This window comes from Sminthopsis crassicaudata, chromosome 1 (genome assembly GCF_048593235.1).
Source record: "Sminthopsis crassicaudata isolate SCR6 chromosome 1, ASM4859323v1, whole genome shotgun sequence".
In the NCBI taxonomy this organism is placed as follows: Eukaryota; Metazoa; Chordata; class Mammalia; order Dasyuromorphia; family Dasyuridae; genus Sminthopsis; species Sminthopsis crassicaudata.
Window position 1 is genome coordinate 505265400 of NC_133617.1, and position 15439 is coordinate 505280838.

At 33.9% G+C, this 15439-nt stretch overlaps 1 pseudogene; it reads right to left on the reverse strand.

The window, feature by feature from the left end:
• Positions 1 to 664: 664 nt before the first annotated feature.
• On the reverse strand, positions 665 to 10304 carry LOC141550634 (sorting nexin-7-like; annotated as a pseudogene).
• Positions 10305 to 15439: the final 5135 nt, after the last annotated feature.

Below are 15439 nucleotides of genomic sequence, written 5' to 3' on the forward strand. Positions count from 1 at the left end.
GGATGTCCATCAATTGGAGAATGGTTGGGTAAATTATGGTATATGAAGGTTATGGAATATTATTGTTATGTAAGAAATAACCAGCAGGATGAATACAGAGAGGCTTGGAGAGACTTACATCAACTGATGCTGAATGAAATGAGCAGAACTAGGAGATACACTTCAACAACAATATAATATGAGGATATATTCTGATGGAAGTGGATATCTTCAACACAGAGACGAGTTAATCCAATTCCAATTGATCAATGATGGACAGAATCAGCTACACACAGAGAAGGAACACTGGAAAATGAGTGTAAACTGTTAGCATTATTTTTGTTTTTCTTCCCAGGTAATTTTTACCTTCCGAATCCAATTCTTCTTTTGCAACAACAACAACAAAATTTGGTTCTGCATATATATATTGCACCTAGGATATACTATAACATATGTAATACGTATGGGAATACTTGCCATCTAGGGGAGGGAGTGGAGGGAAGGAGGGGAAAAATTCACAACAGAAGGAGGACAAGGAATAATGTTGTAAAAAATTACCTATACATATGTACTGTCAAAAATGTTATAATTATAAAATTAATAAAAAAAAAGAAAAAAAAAAAGAATGTCTTTGATTGGTAGACAGTATATCACCAAAGGTTAGACAAGAAGCCTTTAGGTATGCTCAGAGTTTATCTTCAAATATTTCTTCCAGATGAAGGCCTGTTTGAGTTGTAAGGAAGGACTTCCATGTGACAAGGCACTTTTCATAGTAGCTATTTTTCTCAGCCATATATGTAAATGCCAACTTATCATTTTGCATGTTTTCTTTGCATCTGTCCCATTCAGCTTTCATAACATTAGTAGCACATTCTAACTTATCTTCTTGTTTTCCTATCTCTCCTGTAAGCAATTTCTTTTCAGCCTTTTTGTAGTTCAAAGCTTCAACTCTGGAATAGAGTTCTGCTTGAATTTGGCGTCTTCTTTTTATAATTCCCCTTAAATATTTCACTATAAAGAATATATTCATGTGCAACTGGAAGCAGTGTCTCAGAAAAGTTTTAAGTGGTCTTAAAATACTTGTCAATGCAGCCTGGCACATCTTTCAGGGAGTCTACCAGACCATCTGTAGATGCTGACCACCAGGTGTAGATTGGTCCATATTCCTTCATTTCCTCAAAATACTCCTTTTCTTCCTTGTAAATTCTATAAGATATTTTGTCTATTAAGTTTACTTCCTGGCTGTCTTCAACAATGAAATGATCCAAACCAGTTCCAATTGTTCAGTAATGAACTGAATCAACTACATCCGGAGAGAGAACTATGGGAAATGACTGTGGACCACAACATAGCAATTTCCACTTTTTCTGTTATTGTTTGATTGCATCTTTCCTTCTCAGGTTTTTTTTACCTTCTTTCTACATTTGAACTTTCTTGAGCAGCAAGGGAAGGGATGGGGGAAAGGAGGGGAAAATTTGGAACAGAAGGTTTTGCAAGGGTTGAAAAAACCTCCCCATGTATATGTTGTATAAATAAAAAACTATAATGAAAAAATAAAATTAAAATTAAAAAAATGATAAAAAATGTTTACTTTCTGGCTAAATGTTCCCACATATTCATTCATTTCACTGAACTCATCTAGGAAGTTTTTACTTCTCTCATTGAAGATGCTACAGTTGTGACTGTCTGTCCTATCCTGGTAAGCAATCCAGGACCTTTTTTCTTATGCGAAGAGAGCTTCCAGGCTTGCAATAAGAAACACTTTGAAGTCTTCATTAAAAATTAAAGTTGAATGATCACCACTTTGATTTAAGATTTATGCAGTGCTTTTCTTCATGTCTCAATGAAGTCATCATTAAATTGTTCCATCATGCCTTTCATTATGAATTTTTCTGGCAAAGGAGGAATAATGAGGTTGGGATATGCTTTTTCAAGTTTTCCCTTTATCCATAGGAAATCTTGATAACATCTTTGAACTTCAATTCACTAGAATCAAATTCACCAGGAGATGTCTTAGTTGTAACTCTGTAAGTGATGAAAGTTTCAATTGTAGTAATATGGTTTTTCCAGATCATCAACTGTAATGAAAAGATTCTTTGAGACTAGCTTATCTGGTTTATCATGGGTATGTTGACATCACAGGATTAAAAGAGTTCATGTCCATTAGAAAGGCATCCTTTTGGATACCTCCAAGTAATCCTCATCCTCATCTAGGTCCAGTACCTCATACTGCAGCACTGCTGCTCCACGATCACCTAGTCCGGCTGCCTGCTCCCACTGTCACCTCCTGTTCCAACTGGGGGGGGCCCTAAAGAGAAGGAATGCAGTGACCCAGCTCTTGCCCATCCATTCCCAGCCCATGGTTATCATCGCATGTTTAATACTATTTGCAAACATGTCTCTTTTCTTAATAGATTATAACTTCCTGGAGTAAATAAACAATTTTCTACCATCATTCATTTCACTTTCTCATCCAGAACCTAGTATAATTATTCCTCACACATAGTAGGCACTTAATTCACTTATATCATTTTACAAATGCCAGTGATTTCAAGAGCTAAAAAAAGTTCTATCAAACAATATCATTATTATGAGAGCTAGAACTGGGGAACATATTAGAATACTCAATATGCCTCACTGCCTCATATTATCTGCAATAATGGAGAAAGAGCAGTAGTGTGAATAATCCAAAAAATAGTGAAAAAATGTAAAAAAAATCATTTACATTTGCTTTTGGAATCAAATTTCATATTTATGTTGGAATGTATTATTTGCAAATGCCATCACAGTATAATATCCTGCAATTCATATTTTGTTATTGCTCATTAAGCAGCCTGAAAGAATAGAAAAATAAAATGATGTACAGACCCTTCAGAACTACAGCACAGTTAATATTATTAGCACTGAAATTAGAACATAGTGGGTGCTTCAGGGAGCAAGTAAATAGCTCCAATATTGAAATCTATCTATATATATACATATATAAATTTTCTAGAGAATGAAGATCTCATTTAGCTAAAGACTTACAGAGAAATAGAAATTTCTTTTGTTAGTGGACATAAGACTGGCCACAAGCCTGGTAATTTTGAAAGAATTTCATTCATCACTTAAAAGAATTTAATACATTTATTTGATGCACAGACTAAAGCAAAATGTAGCTGAGTTTATATTCTAAACAATTTCTTTTTATCTAAGTACTTTCTCAGTACTCTTGTATACCTGATATACTGGAAGTGGGGTATGGGAAAAAAATAAAATTATGGATTTTTGGTATCTTTTCTCTGCAGTTATTTCATAAATTATGACTTTACTTGGTATTCTCTTAATATTAAGCATTCTAGTAGTCAGAAAGGTAGGTGTAATAAAATATAAAAGCATGTCCTGATTTAATTCTATAAGGACAATTATTCTAAGATTCCATCACATCCTTATCACGCCATGTCTGACAGTTCCAAATGAAGCATTTTTTTAGTCTATCATGATATGATTTTGTAATTGTTAAAGAGGAGGATATAAGAAAATCCAAATAATCCAGAGTTGTCTTGCTAGTTTCTCTGGTCCCAGCTAGCCAATTGCCCCTCCTGTCCATGATCTCTATAGCTATGCTGAGACTTTTATGACTACCATTAAAACTCTCACTAACCAGTTAAAATCCTCACCTAACTTTGATCTTTTTTTTCCCTTTAACTGATCCAGTAAGGAGTTGAGATTCAAATGGATTGGGATGGGGAAGGATAGTGTTCAGATATATGGGATACTACTCTAGTTTAAGAGTTTAGCTGGTCCTAGTTTTAATTCTAGATTGAGATACTTAAATTCTTGAGTAGCAAGAGAAAAGGGAGAAATTTAATATTTTCCTTGTGGAAGAAAATATCCCTTTCAGGATGACAGCAGTGTCTCTATTGGGCCTGAATCTCAAAGAGATCATAAAAAAGGGCAAAGGACCTACATATGCAAAAATGTTTGTAGCAGCCCTTTGCCTGAATTGTCAAAGAACTAGAAGCTGAGTGGATGCCTATCAGTTGGGTATGTCTGAAAAGTTATGATATATGAATATAATGAAATATAAATTTTCTATAAGAAATTTTCAGAAGGATGATTTCAGAAAGTTTTGGAGACACTTATATGAATGATGCTATATGTGAGTAGAACCAAGGGAACATTGGACACAGCCACAAGAAGATTATGTGATGATCAGTTCTGATGGACAATTCTTTCTTTTCAGCAATAAAATGATTCAGGCCAATTCCGATAGATTTGTGATAGAGTAATTTGCATACAGAAAGAGGACTGTCAGGACTAAATGTGGACTACAACATAATATTTTCATTTTTTTATTGTTGATTATTTACTTTTTGTTTTCTTTCTCATTTTTTTTCTCCTTCTTGATCTGACTTTTCTTGTGCAACATGATAAATGTGAAAATTGGTATAGAAGAATTGTATATGTTTAACATGTATTGGATTATTTGCTCTCCAGGGGAGAGGGTGGGAGAAGGGAGGGAGAAAAATTTGGAACACAAGGCTTTATAAGGGTGAATATTGAAAACTAGCTTTGCATATATTTTGAAAATAAAAAGTATTTTGAATTAAAAATATCCTCAGATATTTTAAGATGCCATGAAAGAAAAATAGACTGTATGTCATAATTTGTTAACTTGTTTATTGGATTGTTCTGTTTTCACCCAAAAGATATAGATATATTAGCACCAATTAAGTAAAACTTACTTACACTTTATTCTAATATAAAGAAAGACTACATTGGATTCTCCGTGAAGGTAGAGTTTCTCTCTCTCTTTCTCTCTCTCTCTCTCTCTCTCTCTCTCTCTCTCTCTCTCTCTCTCTCTCTCTCTCTCTCTCTCTCTCTCTCTTTCTCTCTCTCTTGGAGATTTTAAAGAACAGGAAGGTTAATTATATGACATTTTAATTGCTGTACCCAGAAGAAGAAAGAAAAAGGAAGAGAGAAATGATAGAGGGAAAGGGAAAAGATGGAGTGGAAGAAAAGAGTCAGAGAGACAGAGAGGAATACTAATGACTGGAGCCAATTTAGAAGATGAGATGTCTTGCCTTCAAGGTAGGACTAAATAAATGATTATCCACTTGTTTCAGTTTCCTTGGATTTTCTTTCTTTCCTCCCTCCCTCCTCCATTACCTTCTTTCTTTCCTTCCTTCCTTCCTTTCTTCTTTCCTTTTTTTAAATTAATTTTATAATTATAAAAAATTTTGACAGTACATATGCATGAGTAATTTTTTTAAAAAACAGAATCCCTTGTATTAATTTTTTCCAAATTTCCCCCTCCCTCCTTATACTCCCTCTCCTAGATGACAGGCAATCCCATACATATTATATGTGTCACAGTATAACCTAGATACTATATATATGTGTGTAAATACAATTTTCTTGTTGCACGTTAAGAATTGGATTCCGAAGGTATAAGTAACCTGGGTAGAAAGACAGTAGTGCTAACAGTTTACATTCAATTCCCAGTGTTCCTTCTTTGGGTGTAGTTGTTTCTGTCCATCATTGATCAACTGGAAGTGAGTTGGATCTTCTTTATGTTGAAGATATCCACTTCCATCAGAATATATCTTCATATAGTATTGTTGTTGAAGTGTATAGTGATCTTCTGGTTCTGCTCATTTCACTCAGCATCAGTTGATGTAAGTCTCTCCAAGCTTCTCTGTATTCATCCTGCTGGTCATTTCTTACAGAGCAATAATATTCCATAACATTCATATACCACAATTTACCCAACCATTCTCCAATTGATGGACATCCATTCATTTTCCAGTTTTTAGCCACTACGAAAAGAGCTGCCACAAACATTTTGGCACATACAGGTCCCTTTCCCTTCTTTAGTATTTCTTTGGGATATAAGCCCAGTAGTAGCTCTGCTGGATCAAAGGGTATGCACATTTTGATAACTTTTTGGGCATAGTTCCAAATTGCTTTCCAGAATGGCCGGATTCTTTCACAACTCCACCAACAATGCATTAGTGTCCCAGTTTTCCAACATCTCCTCCAACATTAATCATTATTTGTTCCTGTCATCTTAGCCAATCTGACAGGTATGTAGTGGTATCTCAGAGTTATCTTAATTTCCATTTCTCTCATCAGTAGTGATTTGGAACACTCTTTCATATGAGTGGATATAATTTCAATTTCATCATCTGAGAATTGTCTGTACATATCCTTTGGCCATTTATCAATTGGAGAATGGTTTGATTTCTTATAAATTAGGGTCAGTTCTCTATATATTTTGGAGATGAGGCCTTTATCAGAACCTTTAACTGTAAAAATATTTTTCCCAATTTGATACTTCCTTTCTAATCTTGTTTGCATTAGTTTTGTTTGTACAGAAACTCTATTTTGTGATCAATAATGATCTTTAGTTCTCCTCTGGTCATAAATTCCTTCCTCCTCCACAGGTCTGAGAAGTAGACTATCCTCTGTTTCTCTAATCTATTTATGGTCTCATTCTTTATGCCTAAATCATGGACCCATCCTTCCTTCTTTCCTTCCTTCTTTACTCCCTCTCTCTCTCCCTCCCTCTCATTCTCCTTCCCTTTCTTCTCTGTCTCTGTCTCTCTCCCCCCATCCCTCATTCCCTCTATGCCTTCCTTCCTTCTTTCTTTCTTTCTTTCTTTCTTTCTTTCTTTCTTTCTTTCTTTCTTTCTTTCTTTCTTTCTTTCTTTCTTTCTTTCTTTCTTTCTTTCTTTCTTTCTTTCTTTCTTTTTCTTTCTTTCTTTTCTTTCTTTCTTCCTTTCCTTCCTTCCTTCCTTTCTTTCTTCCTTCCTTTCCTTTCCTTTCCTTTCCTTTCCTTTCCTTTCCTTTCTTCCTTTCCTTTCCTTTCCTTTCCTTTCCTTTCCTTTCCTTTCCTTTCCTTTCCTTTCCTTTCCTTTCCTTTCCTTTCCTTTCCTTTCCTTTCCTTTCCTTTCCTTTCCTTTCCTTTCCTTTCCTTTCCTTTCCTTTCCTTTCCTTTCCTTTCCTTTCCTTTCCTTTCCTTTCCTTTCCTTTCCCTTCCTTCCTTCCTTCCTTCCTTCCTTCCTTCCTTCCTTCCTTCCTTCCTTCCTTCCTTCCTTCCTTCCTTCCTTCCTTCCTTCCTTCTTTCTTTCTTTCTTTCTTTCTTTCTTTCTTTCTTTCTTTCTTTCTTTCTTTCTTTCTTTCTTTCTTTCTTTCTTTCTTTCTTTCTTTCTTTCTTTCTTCCTTCCTTCCTTCCTTCCTTCCTTCCTTCCTTCCTTCCTTTCTTTCTAGCACTTTTCTCACAAGGATTTAAAGTTAGGTATTTCAATTGAGAGTTGCTACTATATTGATCCCAGGTCTTCAGAACTGAAGATCCATTGTTCTTTTCACCACACCATACTTCCTTTTAGAAAAAACAAGCAAACAAACAAACTAAAGTAGCATTTCTAATACACATCCACACCCCCCATCCATATCACACCTCAGCATACCTCCATTCCAATGTCTTTTTAGTAAAAGAAATGCTAAAATATTTTGTTAAATATGCTCTAATTTCTAAAATGATATGAATATTTTCAATGTCAAATGTTTCCAATTCAACTTCAGTTTAAGGATTTGTTTTGTTTGTTTTGTTTTATTTTGTTTTGTTTTGTTTTGTTTTGTTTTGCTTTGGTGTCCCTTCCAAATATATTAGTAGCTCTGGATGGCAGGCAATTTTCAAAGAAAACTGTGTATATGTGTTTGTGTGTGGGTGTATATGAGAAAGAGAGAGAGAGTCGAAAGGCACATTTTTTTCTAAGGTGCTTTGGAAAGAAGAATCCAAATGGAAAATAAAAGGCATATTATTAACATGTTGAGTGACATAATCATTCTATGAATGATTCAGTACACATCCCGTGTTACTGTTTTTGCATCTTCTGACAGATGATCCATGAACCAAATAGTGAATAAACCTGTCAAGAAATCTGAGTAGGGTGACTTCTCTTTATGCAAGAATATTGTAAGTTGTTCAAAGAAATGAATTGAAGACCTCATTTTTAGCAACCTCCACATTTCTCGTAGTCTTGTCCTTGAAAATTTATGATTAACAAAAATAGTAGCAGGTCTTGAATCAGCCTTATATTGCAGCCTTATCATCTTGAAATGCATTGCTAAAGAGATATTTGTTTAATAAATGGGGGGGGGGGAAGCATACACAAAAAAAACCTCTTTTTCCATGAACAGTCATTCAATATATCTATGTATTAACCCCTAATCTTTTAGGCTTACATAAATGTAAAAGTTACTATCTATACCATATATTAATGAAAAATCCAACAATAAAATTGACCCAAATCATTATTTACACTGTTTAAGCTTTGAGAAAGGTCATAGTCAAAGTTACCTTTGATTATTTCTAGGATCCTTGAGTTTTAATTATGTAATATATTCTTACTATTCTGTTATTTCAGGATATTAGGTAAAAAATCTTCTCAATAATTCTATACAACTTATTCATAAAATAAAGATTAAAAGACTTTTCTAAATAAACCAAATCTCTCAATTCTCTCTTTGTGTGTTTCTCTGTCTCTGTCTCTCCAACCAAGCTAGGAAAAGACTATACAGAGAAATTTTCAAAGGTGCAGTAAGAGAATCCAGAATCCATCATTTTTTTATGGGAAGTGTGGCAACTGAAGCTGGTGTGATACTGGCTGAAGGGAGAATAATCATCTTCTAAATGGAACAGACAATGTGATGAAATGGAAAAGATTCTCAACAGGGACCCAGGAAACACATGAGTTTCACTCCTTGATCTCTCACTAACCAACCATCTGAGGGATGATGGATAAATTATTTAGCCTTTTTTGAACTTCAGAATCCTATTCAGGAAAATAAGATCAGACTGTATGAACTGTAATTTCCCTTTTAGTTCTAAAATCATTTATTTTCTTTTCTTTGCTCCTCTAGCAAGTATCTTGTATGCCTTTCTGCCTTTAACTCAATTCAAATTTGCTGTATCTTTATTAAAATGTGTTCATTTTGTGGCCCAACCTAAGCTTTCTCTGATAGCTATGGGCATAAAAAATTTGATAGTCTCAATTCTTGACACTCTTAACTGCCTACTCAAATAATTCTTTTTGTTTGTTTTTAAAAAGACTGCTAGATGGTTCAGGACGGTGAATTGGCATTAGAAAGGTCCTGTAGCCCATTCTACTTAATATTTGCCAAGGGTGTAACCAGGCAAAGAAAGGAATCAGGCAAACTTCCAGAAGCAATATTTCCACACCTGCAGGCTGATTGTTTGGCCAGAGTACCAACAGCAGTGATAGAATGAAATATTATACTCAGTATAATGAAGTTTAAAAAAATGTTAGTGCATTCATATTTTTATCATTTAACTTAAACTTTATTATCCTCTAGGATATTCTAGCAAGAGATTTTGAAGTTTTATCTTAGAGATATGGCTATTTTGAGGTTGAGTGGGGAAGACTACTTTCAAAAATAAAAATAAACTAGCATCATTTTGCATCTAGAACTTTCTACCCTCTAGAAATGGTGCACGATTATTAATTGGACTCAATGATTAGGCATTCTCTAAAATAAAATTCAGCAGAAAAAGACAGATAATATCCCTTGAACAACTCCAGTTTTCTTTTTTTTCTGCTAGTTGAGCAGCAAATTGTCATTGTGCTCACATGTGAGTTAAGGTAAACAAATGGGCATTGTCTCATTCGTATTTGAAACTTTGGGCAAAATATTTTTAAGCAATTACATTTTCTTCAGATATTGTTGAGAATTCATAGTTATTGGTTAAATGTTAAAACTTCACCTCAATAAAAACAAACCCACACCCATACTATTTGACTAAATAGTAACTCTTAGAAGAATGGACAAGTGACATCTGCTTTGCAACACTGTAGGTTTGAATTCTAGTTCATTCCATGCCAATCACTTTCTAACTCAAATACTTTCATCCCCATTCAACATTCATTCAAAGACCTTGATGTAAGCCCAAAGTGAACAGCAGAGATCAGGGACAGATTGGGTTGCAAAGGAAATAGGAATACACTATAAAATAGTTCAGAAAATTTCTAAAGATGAAGGAAATCATTTATAAAATAATTATCTGTGTATAATATACCGAGGAAATTTAGTGCCAAAATAGTAGAGTGAGGAAGAAAACCTTTGAAGCTCTTTTAAATTCCTCTCCAAGTGATTAGAAAAACTACCTCAGAATTGACCTTTGAAGCATTGAAACAACTTTCCAGCTAAATAGAAAAGGTTTATCTCACTGGAGTGGATAGAAGTGAGAATGAAGTCCAAGAGCAGCAGTAGCAGCCAGCTTCACAGAAGGAACCTGCAGCAACTGGTAATCCAACCATGAACTCCCACTCTCCTGCAAACCATCAGCTCCCCCAAGCAAGTGAGCACTCTGTGGTGGAAAGCAAGGCCTATAAACTCTAGTGACCCCACTCCAAGCACAAGCTACTAACAAGGCCTAGACCCCATTTCTGATCAGTAGTGTAGCCCTGCCCCAGGGATGATTAACAGCTCAATCTCATTCCTAGGGCCTACCAGCACAAATATCCTATTTCCATAGCAATCATGCAACAGGGTCCCTCCCCTAGGGCAGACAATCAATAGGATTCCCTCCTCCAGGCCAGCCAAAAGAAATACTCTGTTACCATAGTAAATCAGGAACAATCCTCTACCTTTGGAGCAGGCCAGCAACTAAAACCCACACCCTGGAGACACCAACAGGAAATTTCGACATCCAAGTACAAGCCAGAAGGGAAACCTACACTCCACAGAAAACAAAGTAAGCCCTGAAGCTTAGTGTAAACCCCTGACAGAGCCCTAGAAGAAAAAAAGCTTGTGACAGTGCAGGACCACAACCAACTCGCACAAAAATGCACCAAGTCACTAAAATAAGGCAGAAAAAAAGAGGGGAATGAAAGACCTGATTATAGACATTTACTATGATGATAGGAAGGATCAAAGCATAAAGTTCAAAAAACATTACAAAGTCAAAATGGCTAGATGTGAAGTCTCAAAGAAAAATGTGATTTGGTATCAGGCCCACAAAGAATTTCTGAAAAAGCTTTAAAAGAATTTTAAAAAGCAAATTAGAGAAGTAAAAGGAAAATTGGGAAAAGAAAAGAGCAATGTAAGAGAATAAGGGGAAAAAGAATCAATAGGACAGGAAAAGATATACAAAACTTTACTGAGGAAAATAAGTCCTTAAAAATAGAATTGGCCAAATGGAAAAGAAAGTCTACTAAGGAAATTGAAGAAATCTGCTGAAGAAAATAATTTCTTAAAAATTATAATTGACCAAATATAAACTAATGAATAGATGAGACATCAAGATACAATGAAACAAAATTTTAAAAAATAAATAAATAAATTATACATATATATTAAAATAGTATATATAAAAAGTAAAATATTTTCATTTTAAAAAATGACTTAGAAACAGATGGAAGAAAAATAATAAAAGAACTATTGAAATACTGAAAACCATGATTACAAAAAGCCTGGATAACATTTTAAAACAAATTATCCCGATATAGGGTATATTCTGATAACCAGAGACCAAAATAGAAATGGAAAGAATACATCAATCCCAACCTGAAAGAAATCCCAAAATGAAAACAATGAGGATTAGATTAGCTAGATTCCGTAGCTCACAGAACAGATATTAAGTGTTTCAAATTTTCAAAAAGAAACAATTTATATATCATGGAACTACAGTTAGGATGATACAGGATTTGGCAGCTTTCACATTAATAAAAAATCAGGGGGGCAGATCCAAGATGGCTAAGAAGACACAGGCTTCTTTCTGAGCTCCCTTCTACCCTCCCTTACTGATTACCAAAGCAGTAGATCAGCACAGAAGTTACACAAACTTTAAAGGTATAGTGTACCCCAAAATGCCAGCATTTAACAAAACCTGGCCACACCCACCCAGCACCAGGAGTGATTCAGCATAACCACAGTGCAATAGGTTCCATGAACTGCTGAGAAGAAAGTGTACTCCTTTCTGTTTCCATTCAGTTTTCCCCGAAGATCTATCATACCTAACTTTCTTCTCAGCAGTTCATGGAACCTATATAAAAATTGATCATATATTATTTGACATAAAGACCTCAAAATTAAATGCAGAAAGGCAGAAATATAAATGCATTCTTTTCAGATCACAATGCAATACATTCAACAAAAAGCTATGGGGTAAATAGACCAAAAAGTAATTGGAAACTAAATAATCTCATCCTAAAGAATGAATGAGTGAAACAGCAAATGATAGAGACGATTAATAATTTTACCCAAAAGAATGACGACAATGAAACAACATACCAAAATTGTGGGCTGGAGCCATAGCGGTAAAAAGGGGAAATTTTGTATCTATAAAGGCTTACTTAAATAAAAGAGAAAGAGAAGATTAATGAATTGGGCTTGCAACTTTAAAAGCTAGAAAAATAGCAAATTAAACCTGTCAATCAAATACTAAACTTTTAATTCTAAAATTAAAAGGAGAATTTAATAAAATTGAAAGTAAACAACAACAACAACAACAACAAACTATTGAATTAATAAATAAAACTAAGAGTTGGTTTTATGAAAAAACCAACAAAATAGATAAACCTTTGGTAAATTTGATGAGAAAAAGAAAAGAGGAAAATCAAATTGTTAGTCTTAAAAATGTAAAGGGAGAACTTTCCACCAATGAAGAGGAAAGGAGAGCAATATTTAGGAGTTATTTTGGCCAACTTTATGCCAATAAATTTGATAACTTAAATAAATGATTGATTATCTTTAAAAATATAGCCTACCCAGATTAACAGAGGAGGAAATAAATTGTTTAAATAGTTCCATTTTAGAAAAAGAAATAGAACAAGCTATTAACCAACTCCCTAAGGAAAAATCCTCAGGAACAGATGGATTTACATGTGAATTTTACCAAACATTTAAAGAACAATTAATTCCAATGCTATATAAACTATTTGAAAAAAATGGGGAATGAAGGATTCTTACCAAACTCCTTTTATGACACAGACATGGTACTGATACCTGAAACAGGTAGATTGAAGACAGAGAAAGAAAATTATAAACCAATCTCACCAGTGAATATTGATGCAAAAACAATAAATAAAATACTAGCAAAAAGATTACAGAAAATCACCCCCAGGATAATACACCACAACCTAGTAGGATTTATACCAGGAATGTAGGGCTGATTCAATATTAGGAAAACTATTAGCATAAAAGATTATATCAATAACCACATTAACAAAAACCATATGATCATGTCAATAGATGCAAAAAAAGCATTTGATAAAATCCAACATCTATTCCTATTAAAAAAAAAAAAAAAACACACACACAAAAAAAAAAAAAAAAAAAACACTTGAGAGTATAGGAATAAATGGACTTTTCCTTAAAATAGTCAGTAGTGTCTATTTAAAATCATTAGTAAGCATCATATGTAATGAGGATAAACTGGAACCATTCCCAATAAGATCAGGTGTAAAACAAGGTTGCCCACTATCACTATTACTATTCAATATTGCATTAGAAATGTTAGCTTCGGTAAAGAGTTGAGAAAGAGATTAAAGGAATTAGAGTAAGTAATGAGGAAACTAAATTATCACTCTTTGCTGATGATATGATGGTACACTTAAAGAACCCCAGAAATTCTACTAAAAAGCTATTGGAAATAATCCACAACTTTAGCAAAGTTGCAGGATACAAAATAAACCCCCATAAATCATCAGCATTCTTATATATCACTAATAAAATCCAACATCCAAATACAAAGAGAAATTCCATTTAAAGTAACTACCAATTATAAAATATTTGGGAATCTATCTGCCAAGGGAAAGTCAGGAATTATGTGAGCAAAACTATAAAACAATTTCCATATAAATAAAGTCAGATCTAACCAATTGGAAAAATATGCAATGCTCTTGGATGTATCAAGCAAATATAATAAAGAGGAAAATACTGCATAAACTAATCTATTCATTAATGCTATACCAATCAGACTCCCCAAAAAACTATTTTAATGACCTAGAAAAAAAAAAACAACAAAATTCATCTGGAAGAACAAAAGGTCAAGACTTTCAAGGGAATTAATGAAAAAATAAAATAAAATGAAGGTGACCTAGCTGTACCAGATCTAAAAGTATATTATAAACTATTTGTTATTGGCTAAGAAATAGACTAGCTGATCAGTGGAATAGGTTAAGTTCACAAGGAAAAATAGTCAATAATTTTAATAATCTAGTGTTTGAGAAACTCAAAACCCCCAGCTTTTGGGATAAGAATTCAGTGTTTGACAAAAATTGCTGGGAAATTTGGAAATTAGTATGGCAGAAACTAGGCATGGATTCACACTTAATACTGTACACCAAAATAAGGGCAAAATGGGTTCATGATCTAGGCATAAAAAATGAGATTATAAATAAATTAGAATAATAGGATTGTTTACCTCTGAGATCTGTGGAGAAGGAAGTAATTTGTGACCAAAGAAGAACTAGAAATCATTATTGATTGCAAAATAGAAAATTTTGATTATATCAAATTGAAAAGCTTTTGTACAAACAAAACTAATGCAGACAAGATTAGAAGGGAAACAATAAACTGGGAAAACATTTTTTATTGTCAAAGGTTCTGATAAAGGCCTCATTTCCAAAATATATAGAGAATTGACTCTAATCTATAGGAAATGAAGCTGTTCTCTAATTGATAAATGGTCAAAGGATATACAGAGAATTTTCAGATGAAGAAATTGAAACTATTTCTAGCCATATGAAAAGATGTTCCCAATCATTATTAATGAGAGAAATGGAAATTAAAACAACTCTGAGATACCACTACACACCTCTCAGATTGGTTAGGAAGACATGAAGGGGGGAGGGGAGGTAGGAAAACTGTTGCATTGATATATTGTTGGTGGAGTTGAGAATTCTCCAACCTTTTGGGGAGAGCAATTGAGAACTATGCTCAAAAAGTTATCAAATTGTTTTACCCTTTGATCCAGCAGTGTTACTACTTGGCTTATATCCCAAAGAGATCTTAAAGAAGGGAAAGGGACCTGTATGTGCAAAAATGTTTATGGTGGCCCTTTTTGTAGGGGTTAGAAACTGGAAATTGAATGGATGTCCATCAATTGGAGAATGGCTGAATAAGTTGTGGTATATAAATACTATGTGATATTATTGTTCTATAAGGAATAACCAGCGGAATCATTTCAGAAAGGCCTGGAGAGATTTACTTGAACTGATGCTGGGTGAAATGAGCAAGACCAGGAGATCATTATATACTTCAACAACAATACTATATGATGATGGATTCTGACATGGCTCTCTTCAACAATGAGATGAACCAAATCTGTTCCATTTGTTCAATAATGAAGAGAACCAACTATGCCCAATGAAAGAACTATGGGAAATGAGTGTGAACCACAACATAACATTTCCACTTTACTTCTAAAATTTGTTTTAGTTCCATCATC